This window comes from Watersipora subatra, chromosome 10, assembly GCF_963576615.1.
Source record: "Watersipora subatra chromosome 10, tzWatSuba1.1, whole genome shotgun sequence".
NCBI classification, from domain to species: domain Eukaryota; kingdom Metazoa; phylum Bryozoa; class Gymnolaemata; order Cheilostomatida; family Watersiporidae; genus Watersipora; species Watersipora subatra.
In genome coordinates this window covers 18,344,719-18,366,161 of record NC_088717.1, presented here as the reverse complement: position 1 = coordinate 18,366,161, position 21,443 = coordinate 18,344,719, and the positions used below count along the sequence as shown (strand labels likewise).

At 37.4% G+C, this 21,443-nt stretch overlaps 1 protein-coding gene across 1 annotated transcript in view; it reads right to left on the bottom strand.

The window, feature by feature from the left end:
• Window positions 1-488: 488 nt before the first annotated feature.
• LOC137405732 (uncharacterized) overlaps window positions 489-21,443 on the bottom strand; it is a 215,139-nt gene continuing 194,184 nt past the window's right edge. Inside the window, exon 8 of the transcript XR_010979802.1 lies at window positions 489-638. The gene's annotated coding sequence lies outside the window, so the exon portion shown is untranslated. The remainder of the gene's footprint in view (window positions 639-21,443) is intronic.

Genomic DNA, 21,443 nt, shown 5'->3' with positions numbered 1-21,443 from the left:
ACGCTGATTATTAAATATTCAACTCACTATTTTTAGTTTCGCTGTACACATGCATATTAACATTTTTAAAGTCAGAGTTGTTTCACCCTTATTAGGACTTACAATAAGGCAGTGTAGCATGAGGGCAAAACTCTCAGCTGCAGTACTATCACAATGCATTTAAACGGCTTGTCTATTACCATTTCAAAGTACAGAAGCTATAAAACAGTGTGTTCAGAGTATAGTGGCTATATTTAGTGACAGAATATAAAATTTAGGTGTGTCATTACTACTTGGTACAAAAATAACATGTTTCATACTGAAACTGAATGCTTCAAGGCTGACTTTTATTTATAGACTTAATGCATTTATAGCGGGCCACTCTATTTCACTAAATTTCTCTAATATTTTAGCACTGTTTAAACGGGAATGCATGTATATGTATGTAGAAGCAGGCAAGGCTATGACAGCGAATAAAACAGATAAGATATAATCAGAATAAAACTACAGGGCACTATCATGATAAATAATAGTGGCTTTTCAACGAACCAAAAAGCAATAAATGGCATCAGTGTTTGTGTAAAGCCATGATCTTCAAAATGAGGTATATAATAGTGAGAAATGGTGCAAAACCACACTAAAATCCTTCCTATTCTCACCTCAATATAAATCAGGAATACAAAGTAAAGATTATACATCTCAACAGCTATGAACCAGGAAGTACACTCGATTGACTCTTCTATTGCAGTAAAGCAGTTGTTATTGGACACACAGTTCATAAGATGGTGGAGGTTCAGAACTGTCCTTTACGGTGGTCTGAGTGTTGCGTTCTATCATTGGTGCTGAGGACTGTGGACCTGTTTCATGTTCAGCTGCTGACTCAAACATCCTGCAACCAATTAATAGAAGTTAATAGTAGTTACTAGAATATTTCTGCAGTTTTTATTAGTTATCAGTAGCTACTGCTGTTTAGCAGTTGTAGTTCACAGAAGTTTGTAAAAATAACTAACAGTTAGTAATAGCTATCAGTAGCTAGTAGTAGTTATCAGTAGCTAGTAGTAGTTATCAGTAGTTATAGTAGTTATCAGTAGCTAGTAGTTGTTATCAGTAGTTATTACAGACGCTCCCCAACTTACGAACGAGTTACGTTCCGAAGGATAGTTCGTAAGGTGAATTCGTTCGTAAGTTGCTTCAGTGCTATATTTTGTATTATAATTAGTGTTTAAGGCCTATATAAGTATATTGAAGGTTTATATAAGTATGTTTAACACTTAGAAGGCTAGCGACGAGAACACTCGTCCGAACCGTTTCATCGTGGTTGCCTAGCGACGAATATACTCGCGATCGAGTCACATGATTGCTTTCTTACAAAACGGCTTTCCTAAGAGATCGTAATTGGCCCAATCATCAACTAGAAGCCTTTAGTATCGGTCCTGTAGCTGTTTCCTCTCAGTACCGCGATTTTACAATCATACTGCGCTCTGGAAATTCCAGTAATGTAACGCCCGTTTTTATTTCAAAATGGCCGCTGCTCGAAAAACATCACGTAGATCTATGAAGGACGTTTTTTTTTAGGAAATTATCAATGATAGTGGGAATTAAGTCGAGTCAGATAGTGACAGTGATGGAGTTAAGTATTTTTAGTTTTCATTTATGTGTTAGAACCTTGTTTTAGTCGTCATAACAAATAAAATCCCTGTAAAGATTACATAGAGAAAATAGAATAATATAATAATACGATTAATAGAGTGACTAGTAGTACTATAATAATTATATTATTGATAAATAGAGTAGCTAGTAATAATATAATAAGTATAAAATTGATAAATAGAGTAGCTAGTAGTAATATAATAAGTATATAATTGATAAATAGAGTAACTAGTAGTAAATATATTAAGCATATATTGATAAATAGAGTGACTAGTAGTAATATAATAAGTTTATAATTGATAAATAAAGTAACTACTAGTAAATATAATATAACTGATAAATAGAGTGACTAGTAGTAAATATAATAAGTATATAATTGATAAATAGAGTAACTAGAAGTAATATAATAAGTATATAATAAAGCTAGCATATAAAAAACGCACTAATTTCATGTGCAAATTGGGACTTGAGTTATACAGACTGTGTGCATTAAACTTCAGTATCAAAGGTATAACTTTTGGTACCAATGGAAAGAGGAGGCTTTTGGCTTTAAAATGATATATAGAACATAGTAGTAAAAGCAAAAAAGGATGTTTGTGCTGGTAATGCAAAGTAGAGCAAAGCGCCTAGCTGACTGAGATGTGTTATGCAATAGCCAGGTAGCCTTGAAAGTGTTAAGGCTTGTATAAGTAACCTGTATTGGTTTGTACTGAAAAAATATTTAATGAAATGGAGAGAATACTGTGGTGGACGACGGTCCATGACACTGGATTTTTTATTTATTGTATGTGTTGTCCTTTTTATTATATTGTTGTTTTAATCGTTATGCTATCACTTATCGTTGTTGTTTTATTTTTTTGTATGTGTTGTCCTTTTATTATGTCGTTGTTTCATTCGTTATGCTATTGTTATATCTGATATCCCATCATAACACTATCACTTATCGTCACTTGTATTGTTGTCATACCAACGCTCTAGCGGTCCTATTTGTTCACCTTGTTAGCGGGTGTTCTTACCATTTGCCGTTAGCCGAAATGGTTGACATTATTGTATATAAAGGAGCGCGCTCACTTAGTTGAGCAGGGAAAATAGCCGTACGCTCCTCGGCTAGCGAAATTTCCTTCACTAATAAAAAGCTGAATGAAACTACATGCACTCTCTTCTCTTTATTTATTAGTCTAGATCGTGCCAAGTAAAGGCCAGCAAATCCCTTTACAATACCTACAGTAAAAATAAAAAGGTTCTTTGCGGACTGGAGATACGTTCACGCACTTATGCACTGCAACGAACTGGGCAGAGGAAGGTGGATGCTGGGTGGTGCTTCTGAGTAGTGCCTCTTTCCGCCGCTAATACATCAGTAATACCGTCACTAATAGCGTCGGACATACGCGCAGACATGTTCGTATGTACTGTTGTTCGTAACTCAAATGCTCGTAAGTGGGGGAGCGTCTGTACTAGCAGTAGTTAGTGGTAGTTACAATAGTTCGCGTTGAAAGAAGGTTAAGTTTTTCTTTGGAAAAAGCGAATGATAAAAGTTGATATTAAACGGAAAATTATTGAAAAATATGCAAAATGTGTATGCGTGATTGAGCTAGCTCAGCAATCTGACAGAAATACATCCACAATTATCAAACCGAAGGATTTTATTTAGGGCATTTAATTCGCAAAAGGACTGGCCATAGTTTCTAAACGGCGCGGCGATCTTCACGACCGCTGATGGAGAGACTGCTCAGGCATTGGATAAACAATTGGCGGTGACAGCGTAACTGAAACGATGCTATATGAAAAGGCCGGTGCTATCTAGCAAGACTATAAAAATAGACATTCGGACAAGTTGGCTAGTTTTCGTGCATTAACCTTTTGTGACGACACCTGCGTTCGTCCTAATCGCAACATGTTAAAAAGGCGACAAAGGCAAACGTCTTTAGATAGGATTATCTTAAAATGGCCGGCTAGTCGTGAAAGCGAAACAAAGAAAAGATTAGCTAACCAGCGAGAAACTTCAAACTACGAGTGCCAAAGAAATTTTAATTACGTTAAGTTAAAAATGAAAGTTTGCTTTTAGGTTTGCTTCTACGTTTGTCTTTTAAAACATTGATAAAATCCAAATTTATCAAAGTCAACTGTTGTAATGAAGGATAACTTATATCTCCCTCTCTGGCAAATGCTAGCGTTAGCTGCTATTGTATGTATTTAATTTTACATTTTAATTAATCACATTTTTTTGCATTATTTTTAATTGTTGCTTTTTGAAAGCATTTGGTAAATTAGGACAATAACCAACATGTTCTTTCTGTTGCAATATCTTGTTTTGAGTGTTTTATTTGCATTTTTTAGAGTATGCAAACCAATCAATATATATTTGATGGTTCTATATATAAATAAATTGCACCAACATGCGAGTAAATTGACATACGAACTCAGTCTCGGAACGCATTAAGCTCGTAAGTCGAAGTATGACTGTTTCTAAATTTTGATAATTTCCAACATAAACCCACTTTCTGAGATACTGCAGATACGGAGCTTCAAACGTTCTTCTCAGTGACCGCGCTAAAGATTTCGTGAGTGAGACGATCGCAGAAATTAATAAGTTGCTAGTCGTCACCCAGCACATTACAAGTAGGTGACTACGTACTCTACCTTGACAAGCGAGGATACCGCAACAAGTCTTCAGTTAATCAATAGGAGGAAAACGCCACCCTTTGACAAGCCTGACGAAAAACCCATGAGAGTGAATCTTAATATGCCGGAAAAGCACAATAGACCACTAGTCAGGGGAGACTACTCTGACCCATCAACAGAACTGAATTCTTTCAATGATGAGAGTGAACTTGAAATAGTACCAAGCCATTGTTATTACAGCAAGTAATAGTAATGACATAGTAATAGTATGAAAATAGTACCGCGAGACACATGTAAAAAATCAACCAACCGAAAAACCAGTTTCTGAGCCAGATGAAAAAAGTATTACAACAGACTCACCTGATAACAATGAAGTTGAAAAGACCAGTGAAGAAGACTGTAGAACTTCATACACCAGATCATAACTATTTAATCTTTGATAATTTCCAACATAAACTCACTTTCTGAGGTACTGCAGATACGGAGCTTCGAAGATCCTTCTCAACGACCGCGCTAAAGATTTTGTGAGCGAGACAATCGCAGAAATAATAAGTTACTAGGCGTCAAACATAGATTCACCAGTTATAAGCCATAATGCAACGAAAGTCAAAATTACAATGAAACAATCGCAAACACGCTCTTCATCCAGCTCTCCACTGATGTGCAGAGAAATGCCCTTTGACTTAACTAAGCCTTCTCCGAAGCCAACAACAGTAAACGTTGATTCATATGCCGCAAAACTACACAAGTGCATGACAGAAACTTGGGAAAAGCGAGATAAATGAGCAAAAAAGGAAAAAGAAAACGGAAACACTACTACAACAAAAAGGCGACACAGCACACTACAAGTATGTGACTACGTAGTCTACCTTTACAAGGGGGGATACCGCAACAAGTCTTCTTAGTTGATCATTAGCTGGAAAAAGCGCCTGTGTACCCGAAAGTCGCGACGATACCACAGCAACTATACAAACCTTTGATAAGCCTGGCGAAAAACCCATGAGAGTGAACCTCAATACGCTGAAGAAGCACAATGGACCACTAGTCAGGGGAGACTACTCTGACATATCAACAGAACTGAATTCTTCAGATGAGGGAGTGGACTTGAAAAAGTACCACAAGAAAAATATGTAAAACCTCAGCTAACAGAAAAACCAGTTTCTGATTCAGATGAGAAAAAGTATTACAACAGACCCACCTGATAACAATGAAGTTAAAAAGACAATGGAAGAATGGTGTAGAGCTTCATACATCAGATCATAGTATCGTAAGATCTAGGGAGCCACGTCCGAAAAAGAAAATGAATCATTCATACAGACTGACAATAAAGCTGACAAATCACGATCAGACACAGATTAAATTACTGAGTACGGCAATCCTACACCCGAACAAGTTAACAAACTTAGGCAACAAGACAAATGATAAAAAATGATAAGCATGAACTTAGGAGAAAACCGAAACCCAAACAGAGAAACAATTTTTAATGCTATGGATAATTACTTTTGCTTTCACTGATCAAAGTTTAAGGGATGACGATCACACCCACTCGAACACTAGACCAGACCGACACAAGAAAAAACCTAATTCAAAACGGAAATACTTAACATTTATTTCTAACAATATCCCAAAGTAAAAATAACGACATCAGCAACCAATGCCAATACGATCCCAAGGATCTTACCTAAGCGATCAGAACCTGAAACAACAAACGAGCATAGAGTACTACATCATAAAATCACATACTGATAGTATTACCAAAAGTAAAACAATTGAGAAATGCCACTAACCGATAACGGTAGGTAAATCAGATGTCGTCTCAAAAAAGACGCAACTGATTCCTCCGGCTTCTTTAGTACCAAGAGTGGTATAACAACCCATAGCCATTATCTAATACAATCACCTATTGGTAAAAATCATCACAATTAAAAATAGTACCAAAATGATATGTTAAACTTAATAACTAAAGGTACCTACAAAGACTTTAGTGCATTTTGTCGTTATGATCTTGAAGCTAATATAACATTACAATATACTAGGTGAAGAGTTCTTACCTTTGAGACAGATGTGTAACCTAAACGTTGAATCTAATTTAATTGAATTGAGCTGACTAAACTTGAAGGAGGCTTTAGTGTCTCTGAATAAACTTTGAAGAAAAATTTTATAATTTTTTTGTTTGTGAAACATTTTTATTATAACAGAGACAGGATAAACTGGAAAACGTTTACGAATAACTTGCCATGCAAGTTCAGCGAGGTATATATTTTAATAACATATGTAATCAGTACACAAATCGCCATATTTTTAAGTTTGAGATAAATTATTGTTGATATCATGGGGCGGAACAAATTTGCCCTAACGAGAAGCCGACGAAGAAGCATCGTGTTGCACATACTTGGGTCCCAAATATTTCTTAATAGGATCGTAAAGCGTCAACGCAATGCTAAAAAAAGTAGCAATAGCTGGACAATCACAACGACGAACGAATACATGAATAAACGCATAAACTTTGAGAAATATATATAGATAAAAAGAGTCTTATACACACCTTTCTTCCATCACTCCTCCATTCTCACCATCACTCTACTCCTTTGAAGCAGCAATTCTACAATTACAAAGCAAATAATAAAATTCCTTTGGCTCAAAACCAATTTTTTATACATATAAATATAATATGAACACAACATTTGCACATATATACTCACTCTATCTTTAGCTTATCTCGCTCCTCCTAACATGAGCAAGGAGCTCCGATGTTAGTCCCTGCAGGAAGGTGTATCCTTGCCTAGTCGAGTCGGCCTCTGCAATGTTGTTTTAAGTCTACTCCATAGCTGAAGTCACTTATATACAAAATTTGGAGCTGACACCCGAACCTACTACACAAACCAACGATTAAAGTAAGCATGGTAAGTATACCCTACTATATAATAAATCATCAGGCACATTGGGCTTTGCATAATTCCTTGTTATTAATATCACAACGATTAATCACTGCATGTTAAATATATTCTCTTGACAAGGAACTGTGCCCAGAGATTTTTAGCCCCATTTCTTTACATTATGATTATAAACTTTTACACACGGGATGCACTATAATGCGTGTACCACAACATTTATCTCAAAGAATGCCTCTTAAAAAGTAATGATAGAGTAATTGCATTCCTTTCATTCAGACGGCACATAGTATTACTATTGTGTTTAATACTAATTGAACATGTCATGACATTTCATTAGTCTATGACAGGTGATGTAATTTAATATGGCATTTTCTAACGCCATGGGGCAAATAGTATAATTTCGCTCCACCAACTATTTACAGTACATTATTAGGACTAGGGTTGCACGATAGCGCGATAGTCAATTTCGACAGTCGATAGTTGTCTTTCTCGATATAAATATGTTGCCTATTTTTAGCCTATCGAAACATCCGAAACAAAAATATCGTTATCGAATAATAAAAAATAATATAACCCAATAGTTATCGGCCTCGGATAGCTCAAACACATGGTTAACTCGAACGAATTTGTTTGGTCCGTTCCCACGCAATAATAAATTACTTTAGATAACTCGACCTCAATTTGGTTAACTCAAACAGTTTTTTGCCCAAAAGCTACTACGACGGTTGTTATCGCTTTAGAATATCACTTTAATCCAAGCCATAGAGACAAACCTCTAATTTTAGTACTTCCTAGACGTCGTTATTATCATCATCGGCAAAATATTTTCGCTAACAACTTTTCTAAAGGTTTGCAAAAATTAAATTTTGCCAATCATCCGCTTAGCGATGGCCCTCCGAAAGCTAAGAAAAGTGAACTAACCTACGAATAAACTTGATCTTGGTTAAAACAATGATATACCGCTCCCTGTATATCATTCCTGGAGGCTGTATATCATTGGTTAAAACGGTCAAAAAATATGTTATTTCTTCTGAGCATTTCAACAGCGATCAAGTTTGGCTAATTTTAATCTGAAAACGTCCTGGCAATCACATTACTTCAAACAACAAACCAGTCTCAAGTGATAGAAGAGTCTCTATACTTTCTGAAGAAACTTTTTTAAACTTCACACCAGAAGCCTTTTAATTTGCAACAAGCGATCAATGCGTTTGATTTATATATAGTTTGTATATGTACAGTTATCTACTAATAAATACATGGACTTGTGACAGTGCTCTGATAACTTGAACGCTCTGATAACTTGAACACCTTTTCTTATTCCTTTCCACAATCCTCGATCTATTCAGGCGCGATAGTTTGATAGTTTTACCAGCTGCCAAGTCACTAGATAACTATCGATGAATTCTGTCTGCTCATTGATAATTCGATACTATCGCTATCGGTTGGACAACTCTAACGATAGTCAAAAACACCTTTTCAAACAACAATTGCCATCCCTAATTAGGACACACTTCTTAACCATAAGAGGAGACTAATATTATTCTACAAACATGAACATAATATCTACACGTATGACAAATGCATCATGATAATTTTATATAATAGATGCTATACATTATCCAGAACGCTTGTTAATTTTTTACTATTTATAATGTTCTATAAATTATCTTACTTATAATACATATTGTTCTCTTACACTTTCCGCGGAACCTCTTGTTTTCACGCTACGACAGCTACACGTCTACCACCTCATATTTTACTACATTAAAGGTTGACTTGCAACAAAATTCACATTACAGTTATTTGATAAGAAAAGATTTACCATGTCTTACTCTGTTGTATTGTAGGTGCAAAATATGTGGAAAGATGATAACAAGCTCTTAAAAGCTAAAAAACGAATGGAAAATCGCCACCACACGAGACCGCCGTAGTTTGAATTCTCTTTCCAAAACGGCTCAAATGTGACGTAGTTATGAGAGATGGTTTCTGTTTACACTTTCATGCAGCCTTATTCGTCCAAATATTTTCACAAATATCTTTCACACATTCAATAAACCATGTCTAATGTACTTACGCCCCAGTTTTATCGTCATCGTAATGCTGTCACTTTTAGCAGCGATATCTTATAACTTAGCGTGAAAAGCGGTTTAATTTTTTGGCCATAGTTTGAAGGAGTACATATCATTGTCTGATAATCATGACGAGCCTGTTGGTCACCTCTGATAATTGAAAAGTGCTGCAGAAATTATTTACGAAGTATTGGGTCACATGATCAGATTACGACTTGCTGATTAGACCAAACCGAAACAAAACTGTCAAGTAGCGAGCATCTATATTTGATACGGGGTCTTCGGTAAAACCGAAGTGATTGTCATAAACTATTGCTACGATAAGTTTTATATTGAGCTTTTTATTAACCTTTCGATTCACGTGAGAACATCACGTGACAAGACAATAACCAAATTTCATGACTACGTCATCGAAATAAAGAGATTCCAATCTATGGCGGCTTTTCATCTTTGAGCTTTTAATCACATTTCCACATATTTGGCACCTACAACACAACAGAGTAAGACATGGGGAATCTTTTGATACCAGATAACTGTAATGTGAATTTGATTGTAAGTCAACCTTTAAGTACAATGTTCTTAAAACCAGAAAGAATGTCATATCTGAAAACAGCCATGTACAGATAGACCTAAAGAAAATAACAATTAGTTACATCACCATGCAAATTACATAACAAATTCCAAAAGTTATGACATCTACAAATACCATCTTTAGTATTAGTATCATCACATGACAACCCATCCATTCCAGCATTAGAACACTAAAAGCGTAATATAGAATGATTCTAGATAATCACTAAAAGCACCCTCGGTCAGCGACAACACCCAGATGATAACAACCTGCATCATACAGTGTATGAAAATCCGCATGTGGTACCAATCTACGCCAGACGAGGGATTAAAACTGGACATTAAGTAATATGAAACCTCCGCTGACAAAGAAACAACATGATGTAGCCAGGAAGCCCCAAAATTACAAAACTCATAATTGAAGACCTGAAACATATAGTTTTACTCTTGGACACCAAGGCTAACTCTCAACCGATATATAAGAACGCATATTCACTCATACAGGATAGTTCACTTTTTAATATAGCTTCTTCACAGCAGACCGACAGGTCAGCGGGACCAGTGAGAAAGTCAACTTTCAGAGCACAAAAGAGTGACTATATTCCTAGTCTCACACATTACTTTTATACTCTTATAGTTTGGTATAGAGTGCAACTTATTAGATATTTTTATTGTCCATACAAATAAACCAAAGATATTGGAAAAAACTCTAGGGAGATCTTTTCTCAGAGTACACTCTTAAACTCTCACAACTATGAAGGTCAGTTGTAAAATCTTGATATATTAATCAACATGACGTCGGTTACAAAGTGATTAATCAGGATTGGGCCTTATCTGAGAAGTTACTACTAATACTTAAGCAGTGCATCTGAGTCCAATAACAAACTTGAGCTAAACCCTAACAACTTTAAGAACAATTGGTAGGATAAGAGAATACTATCAATAATCAATACAATACTCAAGTCATACAGTTGACTTCAGTACGCACTCTCAAAAAACCAAGTACAAGGTTGTGTGGGATGAATGCTCTGGTAAATGAATACAACACTTCATTCAAAATAATGTTTTTATTTTTATTGAACAATCATTTGTTTATTCACTAAAGGAAGGAGTAGATGGGATTGCTATTTTTTCTCCTTTGCTATTCTTTCAGTTTTTCAAGGTGGTGTGATATTCCTTGTAGCGTGAGACGGTCTTTGATTGATATTTTGGCTCAATAACAAACCTCCTCAAACATTCCGTATTTAGACTAGTCATCAAAACAAGTTGTTGCAATGATTCTAATTAGTTTGCACAGAACCTTGCATGCTCGTTAAAAATAGTGCTTCAAAACTCACCAAAAACGTCCGATTGCAGACTTAATCACACTAGTAAAGCGTATTTCCTTATTAGGATGTGATACTCGACTGTGATTAATTATTCAGTCATCATAGTTAGCTGTGAGAATCAACTTACGTAGAGATAATTCATTCCTGCTACTAGCTTTGATAATGGCCTTGCTGTATGGCACCGGAAACATACAAAAGACTAAACAGCTATCGATGCAAGCAAATAGCCAGATATGTTTCCGCACCGAAATGGGCTTACAGACTTTTTAACAGACTTTTGTATGATCTCTATTTATATTAGTATATTTTGCTATTTTTAAATATTTAATGGCTAAATAAGTCAATTTCGAATAGCTGAGATAAGTATTTATTGAAAAATAATGACGTTTTTGGTTGTTTTCTGATCACTATCTCACTCATGCGAAACTGCGGATCTCATTCAGAGATCATATAGCATTCGCGAAAAGGATTTCCCAAAGTTTTCCATGGCGTTACGGTGGTTTTGACTGAGTGAGATAGTGATCAGAAAACAACCAAAAACGTCATTATTTTTCAATAAATACTTATCTCAGCTATTCACAATTGACTTATCTAATCATTAAATATTTAAAAAGAGCAAAATATACTAATATAAATAGAGATCATACAAAAGTCTGTTAAAAAGTCTGTTAGCCATATTTGGTGCGTAAAAATATATGTATCGTGGCAGTTCTACTTACCACTTGATATCTAATAATTCCCAGTTTATCAATTAGAGTAGTTAAAGGGAACCAGTATGCTAATAAATAGGCAAAAACTCGGAAAACGGCGGCTTACGATACACAAATGCTCCATTATCTGCCGCCTGCTAGCGCAAAACTAGCGAGGGGATAATATAATCGCTAGTGCGGTGCAAAAATGTCAACCACACGCGTTTAACGTTTTTATAACCATCGACAGTTTTGCGTGTGTACTAGGTTTTTGAAGAACCGCGCACCGTGTGTTTAGATGAACGGTTAGACGGTGCGGCAACGGCAAGGTTGGATGCATCTGCTGTTTTCGTCTTCCTACTCGATTGCCTCGCTCACATATCACTCATAACCCAGTGTAAACTGACCATATTTCATCGGGTTTGTTCTCAGTTTCGTGATTTGTTGGCGAGATTTTCCCTCGCTTGATAAGTAGCTTCACTAGTCTGGTGATTTCACTAATTTATTCAATATTGATTAAATATATTATATCAACTTACTAACAACAACATTCATTGTTTTTACAGTATTTTTATAATCACATTACGGACGTGATGGACACCACTGTTAGGACTCGCGCTAGCGATGAATCTGATGATGCCGCAGTTTCTTCAGACGTAGCAGTGCCTGTAATGGTAAGTAACTTTAATAGTTTATCTAACGTACCTGGTTTAAGTTCCGAGTTCTTGCACCCTACCTCTCTCGTTCTCGCTGTTAAGATCCCGCTGTCTCCTTTCTTGTCGCGAACCGGACATCCGGTTCTCCGCATCACATCTCACTTTCTCTCCCTTCTCTTTATCTCTTGTCTTTAGCCCTGTCTATTATCCACTCTATTGTTCTCTGAAACTATTACCTTTTCAATAACCTAATAAGATGAAGGTATACATGTTAGGCAGTTATTAACCTAGTAAGATGAAGGTATAAATGTTAGACAGTCATTAATGATGCATCGTTCATGTTTTGAACATTTATATTATAACCTTAAAGAAACATTTGAATGACCTTGAACAAAAAGGTGATAGGAGAAACTCGCGAAAAACCGGAAACGGCAGACGAGACATGGAGATGAAGGAGTAAAGTTTCGAACTAAAAACTGATATGTTAATCTCTAAACATCTACCGAATAACCAGGTTCTTCAGGCTGGCCAGCCATCCCAAGCTATAATATAATTACTTATCAATATATAATAGTCAACAGCTTCATTCCCTACTAAAGACTATTAAGGTAATTATATAGATGATATGAAAGAATTCGTTATAAATTAGTTATCCGTAACTGAAATTAATCGGTATTTAAAATTCTCTACATATCACAATATTCCACAGCTCGCTGAGCATGCGAGAGAAAGATAGCCGTTGGCTGTTATTATTATTATTACATAATATTATTAAGCAGAGCTTAATAATATTACTGTGTGAACCTTATAGCTATTACATTGTGGGATGCGCGATTCAATATAAAAATGGCTTTAATTATGAAAATATGTTATAACTGTAATTTACCTTTTTATCAGTGATCGCCCACTGCAGACTGGTCACTCCTTCTTGGATGTCCACAGCCTGCCGTGACCAGGCACGGATTTTGATAGTAAAGATGCAGGACGATCACCGTCTCGTGGAAGCGGCCTTCACCGGTCGAGAGTCCATCCCAAAAAAAGAAAGAAGGATAGTTCGAATCTCCCGGTTAGATGTTGTATCTGAAGACCAACGAGTGCAAGGACTGTGACAGGGGGAGGTTATCAGCACTGCCCCTATTAAGAGAAATAACTCACGCTATACCAATGTGACGTAGGCCAGCTACGCAATGTTATTGGTCGTACTCATCGTGCCAAATACACTGTTATATCTCGTTTTGTCAGTTTCTGCTTACCGAAAAGGAGTTATCTCCTCATTGCTGGGAAATTCGACCTTTGCATTATCTAAGCACTATAGCGAATGCCAACGTGGATTACAAGATGGCGGATCCAAACCATAATGCAATTTCCTACGCAGTTCCGACTTAGATAATGCAAAGGTCGAATTTCCCAGCAATGAGGAGATAACTCCTTTTCGGTAAGCAGAAACTGACAAAACGAGATATAACATTCTCCCAGATATTAAGAATTCACAGTCCTCTGTGAAGATACACAGAACAGTGGGAGGAAAAATAGCATCTCCCTTTATTCAAGTGGTGACCCATGATGGAAATATGGTTAGGTGTTAATAGACCACAAAAGTTATTTTAAGACAATGGATAATGTCTATAGATGAAAAATGAAAACTTACCAATGGGTGGTTAAAGAAAAATTATACCACCTATTGTCTTTAGGTTTAAAAGGGCAACTCCAGTCGTGAGATAGAAGTAAATACAACAATGACTAGAGTTCTCTATCTTCGACTTCTCTCTTTGGCCTAACTATACCTGCTGATAGGAAGTAGCAGATGATTAAGTATGCTCTTAGGTTCGTATGTGATATACGGGACACACACATTGATTATTATGTCATACAGTAGTATACCTGTAAATACTTGTGAACACCGCAAATGTTACGTATAGGAGACATCACAATGCGAGTACACTCGCAGCATGACAAGGAGATTATAGCAGTGTCTCATTCAGTTTGTAGGTATACAGTTAATACCCATGGATTAGATAATAGGAACATGCAGATCAGCACGTAAGCCATAAAGAGAATATTTGAACGTAATAGTTCAATGTTAATAAAAAGTTTACAACGTAAGCACGTAAGCCATAAAGAGAATATTTGAACGTAATAGTTCAATGTTAATAAAAAGTTTACAACGTAAGCACGTAAGCCATAAAGAGAATATTTGAACGTAATAGTTCAACGTTAATAAAAGTTTACAACGCTAAATTTTTTTTTTTTTTAATTTTATTTAGGTATTTTTGGTTATGAACGAATGTAAGCATCTCTATGATATACATATATGTGTGAGTAGATTACTGACATCGACTGGACGATATAATCGACTGTCCGCAGTCGACAGGAAGAACATATAACAAGACTAGGAAGTATATATAAAGTTTGGGTCCCTTTTCTTATTAGGGCGGCGACGTAGGGTATACCTATTATCGTCTCTTGACGCCGTAGAAGAGGAACTATGTGGACTGTTCGCTTTATTTGATTTTGCGACAGTAGCAAAGTGATCCAAAGCATTGTGGTCACTCCGTTTTGTATGGTCACTTGATTGTGCCTGTAAAGTACTGTGACATGAAGGTTGGTCGTCCGATGAGCTATCATCGAGATTGGAGTGATTTGTGTCATAACGACCACTTACAGATGGGGATTTATGAAAAGAAACCTCACTCTCATCTTCAGAAGTATCTTGTACATCAAATTCAACATTTATATCACTGCTATCACCACGCACAAGAGGTCCACGATAAAGTTTGAGATTATTTATGTGTACCCGCATGGGAGAGTGATCTGGATCGTCGAATAGTTGGATGTCTGCATTTGTATCTGAAACCCATTTGATGATATAGACGCCGGTCCATCTCTGGATTAGCTTAGACGTTTGGTTTTTGTATCCGCGTCTATTGTAGTATAGGACGGCATCGCCTACTTTTAGGTTAGATGGGTGGGTATTTCGGTCATAGTACTTTTTCTGTTTATGTTTTTCCTTACAGTTAGTGAATGACAGATACCCGTATGTGTGGAAAGTTAGAGCCAAGTTGCGATCATTACTGACAAAATGGTCTTCATACAATTTCCCTTTCATCGTGTACCATTTTTCGTATTCACAATAACTTTCCCTATTAGTTTCCCATACAAGTATTGATTGATCTGAGAGTAAACAGCTACCATGTTCATAACGACAATGCGAAACATCACCTGCGAGTGACTCAAAGACTTCTACATTGTGTTTCTTAAAGACAGAAGTTACAATGACACTACATTGATCAGCTTCAAAAGTATGTTCCTTACAACAGTATTGGTAGGATGCATTGGCAGAATTTTGAGTAACAAATACACCATTAGAACCAATTAAAGAACCAGCAGAACAAGTTTTGTGTGTTATCATCCTTTCACATTCCTCTCTGCTTACAGGTATGCGTTCAGTTGTAGCAGTACGGGATTTTATATCTGTAAAGAAAGAAATTTGGGTAGCTATTTTGTCCTTAAACTTTGCACACTGGTAGGCTTTTGATTGCCACTCTACTATGTTCTTTTGATATACTTGTATGTTCATGTTTTGAGGGACTGTATGATTATTGCTCGTTGCATTGGATGTGCAAGGGTATTCATGAGTTATGTTGTAAATGTGAGCAGCTTTTGGAGTAGAACCGCAAATCATCGGGTTATCCGGAAGGATGATCCGTGCAGATTCAGTACCAGAAAACAGAGCACAGACTGTAAGAAGGGTGAGCATGAAACTATTCTTAGGTGATAGTTTCAAACCAGTACCACGTGAGGGTGGTTTCCTCAAAGGTGGATTTGAAACGACCTCAACAGCGTTGACTTTCAAATCGTCCATTTCTTGAGGTTGAGTAAGGAGAAACTCTGCATACTGTTGTGGTTCAAGTCCGTCAGCAGTAGCAGTGACAGCGTTTACATTTTTCTTAGGACACTCTCTCGACCAATGATTCCGTGAACCACATGTCCAGCAGCCATTGTTAGCTTGATTGTTTTTAGATCTAAGTCTATCCGCAGATTGCGGTTGTTGTGGACGACCATAAGAAGGTTTTTGCGAGCGACCACGATTAGATATATTTCTGAAAGATTGCGATTGACTCTGCGAGTTGTAACTTTGGGTACGTGGTCGTGGTTGAAAGTTGTTTGAGAACTGTCGAGGTTTATTATTATCCTGTGGTCTACGGTGATTACTACCATAACTAGACTGATATGGTGGTTGAGGCTGGTGATTACGTTGAGCTACTGGGTTACCTGCCTGTTTTTCCACCAAGAGCTTCAAATCCTTGATTTGATTACATAAGGGAGCGAGAAGAGGTTCGACTGAGTTAACTTCGTTTACAGACATTATTTTAGCTGGGGTTTTATTTTGTAATTCTGCAAGCTCGACAACTTCAGCTTCATGCAGCGCTTGAGAAAGGGTCATTTTACCTTTAAACATAAGTCCTTTCTTAATGGACTCTCGAAGTCCTTGAATAAAAATGTCTACAACGAAAGTGTCACGATATGCTTCTGGTACGTTGCCGTACGCTGTATCAGCAAGCGAGGAGAGTTCGGCATAATATTCACCGACCGTTCGGCGACCTTGTTGGATAGAATATAAACCACGCCCTTGAAGATTAGTATGGACAGTGAAAAGTTTGTTTAATTCAGCTCTAAGCTGTACGTAGTCAATCATGAGTGAAGGGTTGGCCCTAACAACCCGTTTATATTTAGCATAAGCCGCACCAGTAAATCTATCTGGCAGAGTAAGTGCCAGTTGCTCGCTCGAGAAGCGATATGGTCTAATTTTTATTTCCCACCTCTCAATAAAACTATCCCAACTTTCTCCTGGACCATTGGAAAAATTGTCCATATCATGGAAATTAGGGAGTACTATTGGTGCCAAAGGTGGCTGTACAGGGACTACTGAAGGTGGCTGTGTAGCGAGTACTGAAGGTGGCTGTGTAGCGAATACTGAAGGTGGTTGCGTAGCGAGTACTGAAGGTGGCTGTGTAGCGAGTACTGAAGATGGTTGTGTAGCGAGTACTGGAGATGGTTGTGTAGAAAGTGCCCTGGTTGGCAACTGTGTACTGGCCGTAGGAGGAACAGAAGAAATACTTGCTCTACTGCGGGTTATAAAGGGATTGCTCGATGTTGGCGAAAAGGATTGCATTCTTGGTGTTCTAAATGCAGATGCTGCGCTTAGATTTGGTGCATCCGACCCTAGTTCATGGTTCATCACCTCCAATTTTAAATCCCCAGGAAGAGTTTTCCAGAACTCGAGCATCTCCTTTTTCATATCAGCTCTTGTATCCTGCTTATGTGTACTTGATTTATCTTGAACATTTAATCTACTTCGTGAGTTTAGTGGATTTATATCTGCCATGGGGTCAAAGTCATCATCAAACCCTTTTGCCATAATGCAAGAATTAAAATTATTATCTCACTAAAAGAATGTATTAATGTATTACTATAACAATATAATGCTTTTAATACATGTAATAGTGATTACTTCACTATAATAGTTCTAACAATATAATGCTTTTAATACGGTGTAATAGTTTTTATTTCACTATAATAGTTCTAACAATATAATGCTTTTAATACGGTGTAATAGTTTTTATTTCACTATAATAGTTCTCCCAAAATTTTTAAACAGTGAGTCCACGAACACCAGGCAACACTAACAAACCCTAATGAAAACAGCGCAACGCAAGAAGCGGCACTACAAACACAGCTGGAACGACGCCAGCAAAGGAGGAGCTCCGATACGCACAACACCAACGCGAGGTGATCAGCCACGCGATTGCAGGTGTGGGTAAGAAACTAGGGTTTACGGCAAGACTGCCACTAACGAGACTGATAATAATCAGTTCGAGAACATGCAAGCTGACAAGCAAGCAAACAACCAGTGAACCGGCACTGATTACAGGGAGGAAACACCGCGTGTAAGAAAGTGAAAGAACAAGGAACAATATTATAATAAGGAAAAAAAAATTCCAATAAACCCACTAAAGAACGGGGCAAAATTATGTTTAATATCTGATTAGAAAACACATACCTAGTAAAACAAGTCAAACAGCGGTTAGCTGTAAAAGAACTTCACGATAAGTTCGAGACAATGAAGATTAAAGCCAGTAAGGTCAGCGAAGATACGAAAGCCTTCGTGTAGTAGACCAAAAATGGCACAAAAAGAAAATTAGTGAATTATTCCTATTAGTAAATTATTTCTTTATTTATATTCGTTATCAAACTTCGGTTAGCTGTAAAAGAACTTCATGACAAATTCGAAACAATGAAAATTAAAGCCAGTAAGGTCAGCGAAGATACGAATGCCTTCGTGTAGTAGACCAGGAATGGCACAAAAAGAAAATTAGTGGATTATTTCTATTAGTAAATTATTCCTTTATTTATATTCGTTATGAAACTTATTTTACCAACAGCCTTTTATTTATATTATAACCTGTACCGCGTTGAAGGAACAGGCACCTCCACCAAAATGATATGAAAGAATTCGTTATAAATTAGTTATCCGTAACTGAAATTAATCGGTATTTAAAATTCTCTACATATCACAATATTCCACAGCTCGCTGAGCATGCGAGAGAAAGATAGCCGTTGGCTGTTATTATTATTATTACATAATTTTATTAAGCAGAGCTTAATAATATTACGGTGTGAACCTTATAGCTATTACATTGTGGGATGCGCGATTCAATATAAAAATGGCTTTAATTATGAAAATATGTTATAACTGTAATTTACCTTTTTATCAGTGATCGCCCACTGCAGACTGGTCACTCCTTCTTGGATGTCCACAGCCTGCCGTGACCAGGCACGGATTTTGATAGTAAAGATGCAGGACGATCACCGTCTCGTGGAAGCGGCCTTCACCGGTCGAGAGTCCATCCCAAAAAAAGAAAGAAGGATAGTTCGAATCTCCCGGTTAGATGTTGTATCTGAAGACCAACGAGTGCAAGGACTGTGACAGGGGGAGGTTATCAGCACTGCCCCTATTAAGAGAAATAACTCACGCTATACCAATGTGACGTAGGCCAGCTACGCAATGTTATTGGTCGTACTCATCGTGCCAAATACACTGTTATATCTCGTTTTGTCAGTTTCTGCTTACCGAAAAGGAGTTATCTCCTCATTGCTGGGAAATTCGACCTTTGCATTATCTAAGCACTATAGCGAATGCCAACGTGGATTACAAGATGGCGGATCCAAACCATAATGCAATTTCCTACGCAGTTCCGACTTAGATAATGCAAAGGTCGAATTTCCCAGCAATGAGGAGATAACTCCTTTTCGGTAAGCAGAAACTGACAAAACGAGATATAACATAGAATAATACATCATGGTATACATGTTAGGCAGTTATTAACCTAGTAAGATGAAGGTATAAATATTAGACCTACCATGCTGCTCTGCTAGCATGGTAGAATGAACTCACTACGACTACACTGAAGGCCGCTAAACTGGAGAACTGGATTTCTACTGATTGTGATTGTTTACACTGCAGTGTTTTGGATCTTTTATTGAATTTTGTTACTTTGCTGACTGATAGTTATGGATGGTCTAAAACCTTGTGAGCTGTCCTTTGATGGCAATGTTGCGGAAAACTGGCGTAAATGGAAAAGGTCGTTTCAAAACTACTTGTTTGCTGTCAATCTGGTTCTGGCTCCAGCAGTCGGGACTCCTCCTGTTGAGCCAGTTGGGAATATAGCCATTGCAAAGAGGCAAGGTGCGTTTTTGTTGCACTGTGCCAGTGAGGAGGCAGATGAAATATTCAGTCAATTTGAATTTCAAGGAGGAAAAAGTTCTGACGTCCTAGATTATGTTCTAGAAAAGTTTGAAGCCTACTGCAATTCCAGAAATACATCCTCATAGGCTACCCTGCTCAAACCATCATGAAATGTACATCCTCATAGGCCACCCTGCTGATGCCACCATGAAATGTACATCCTCATATACTACCCTGCTCAAGGCATCATGAGATGTACATCCTCAAAGGCTACCCTGCTCAAGCCACCATGAAATGTTCATCCTCATAGGCCGCCCTGCTCAAACCATCATGAAATGTTCATCCTCATAGGCTACCCTGCTCAAACCACCATGAAATGTACATCCTCATTGGCTGCTCTGCTCAAACCATCATAAAATGTACATCCTCATCGGCTACCGTGCTCAAGCCATCATGAAATGTACATCCTCATAGGCTACCCGGCTCAAACCACCATAAAATGTTCATCCTCATAGGCTACCCTGCTCAAACCATCATAAAATGTTCATCCTCATAGGCTACCCTGCTTAAGCCATCATGAAATGTACATCCTCATAGGCTGCCCTGCTCAGACCATCATGAAATGTAGATTTTCATAGGCTACTCTGATCAAACCATCATGAAATGTCCATCTTCATAGGCTACCCTGCTCAGACCATCATAAAACGTACATCCTCATAGGCTACCCTGCTCAAACCATCATAAAATGTACATCCTCATAGGTTACCCTGCTCAAACCATCACGAAATGTACATCCTCATAGGCTACCCTGCTCAAACCGCCATGAACCGTACATCCTCCTAGGCTGTCCTGCTCAAACCATCATGAAATGTTCATCTTCATAGACTGTCCTGCTCAAAACTTGATACAGAAATTAAACGTAAACGACTCTGCCAGCTTTGTTGTTTCAACAGGCGGGTTAGTCATGCTTAGAGTGTCATATCTTACGGTGTCGGTTACTGCTGAACAAGGAAAAATTTATTGGAGTGAAAAGCTCATTGCTTGAGTATCATCGCACTAAAGACATCAGTAATATGAAGCAATGCATCAGTGTATTACTATTACAGGACACGACTCATTCAGTTATTTGCCGTACGTATCTGTCTAGTAACTAGCAAGTATTGTGTTTCTCTAGTGGTTGTCTTAGGCATTTTGTTAAAAAGCATATTTTAGGATAGTGCCGAAGTCACTGACTATTCA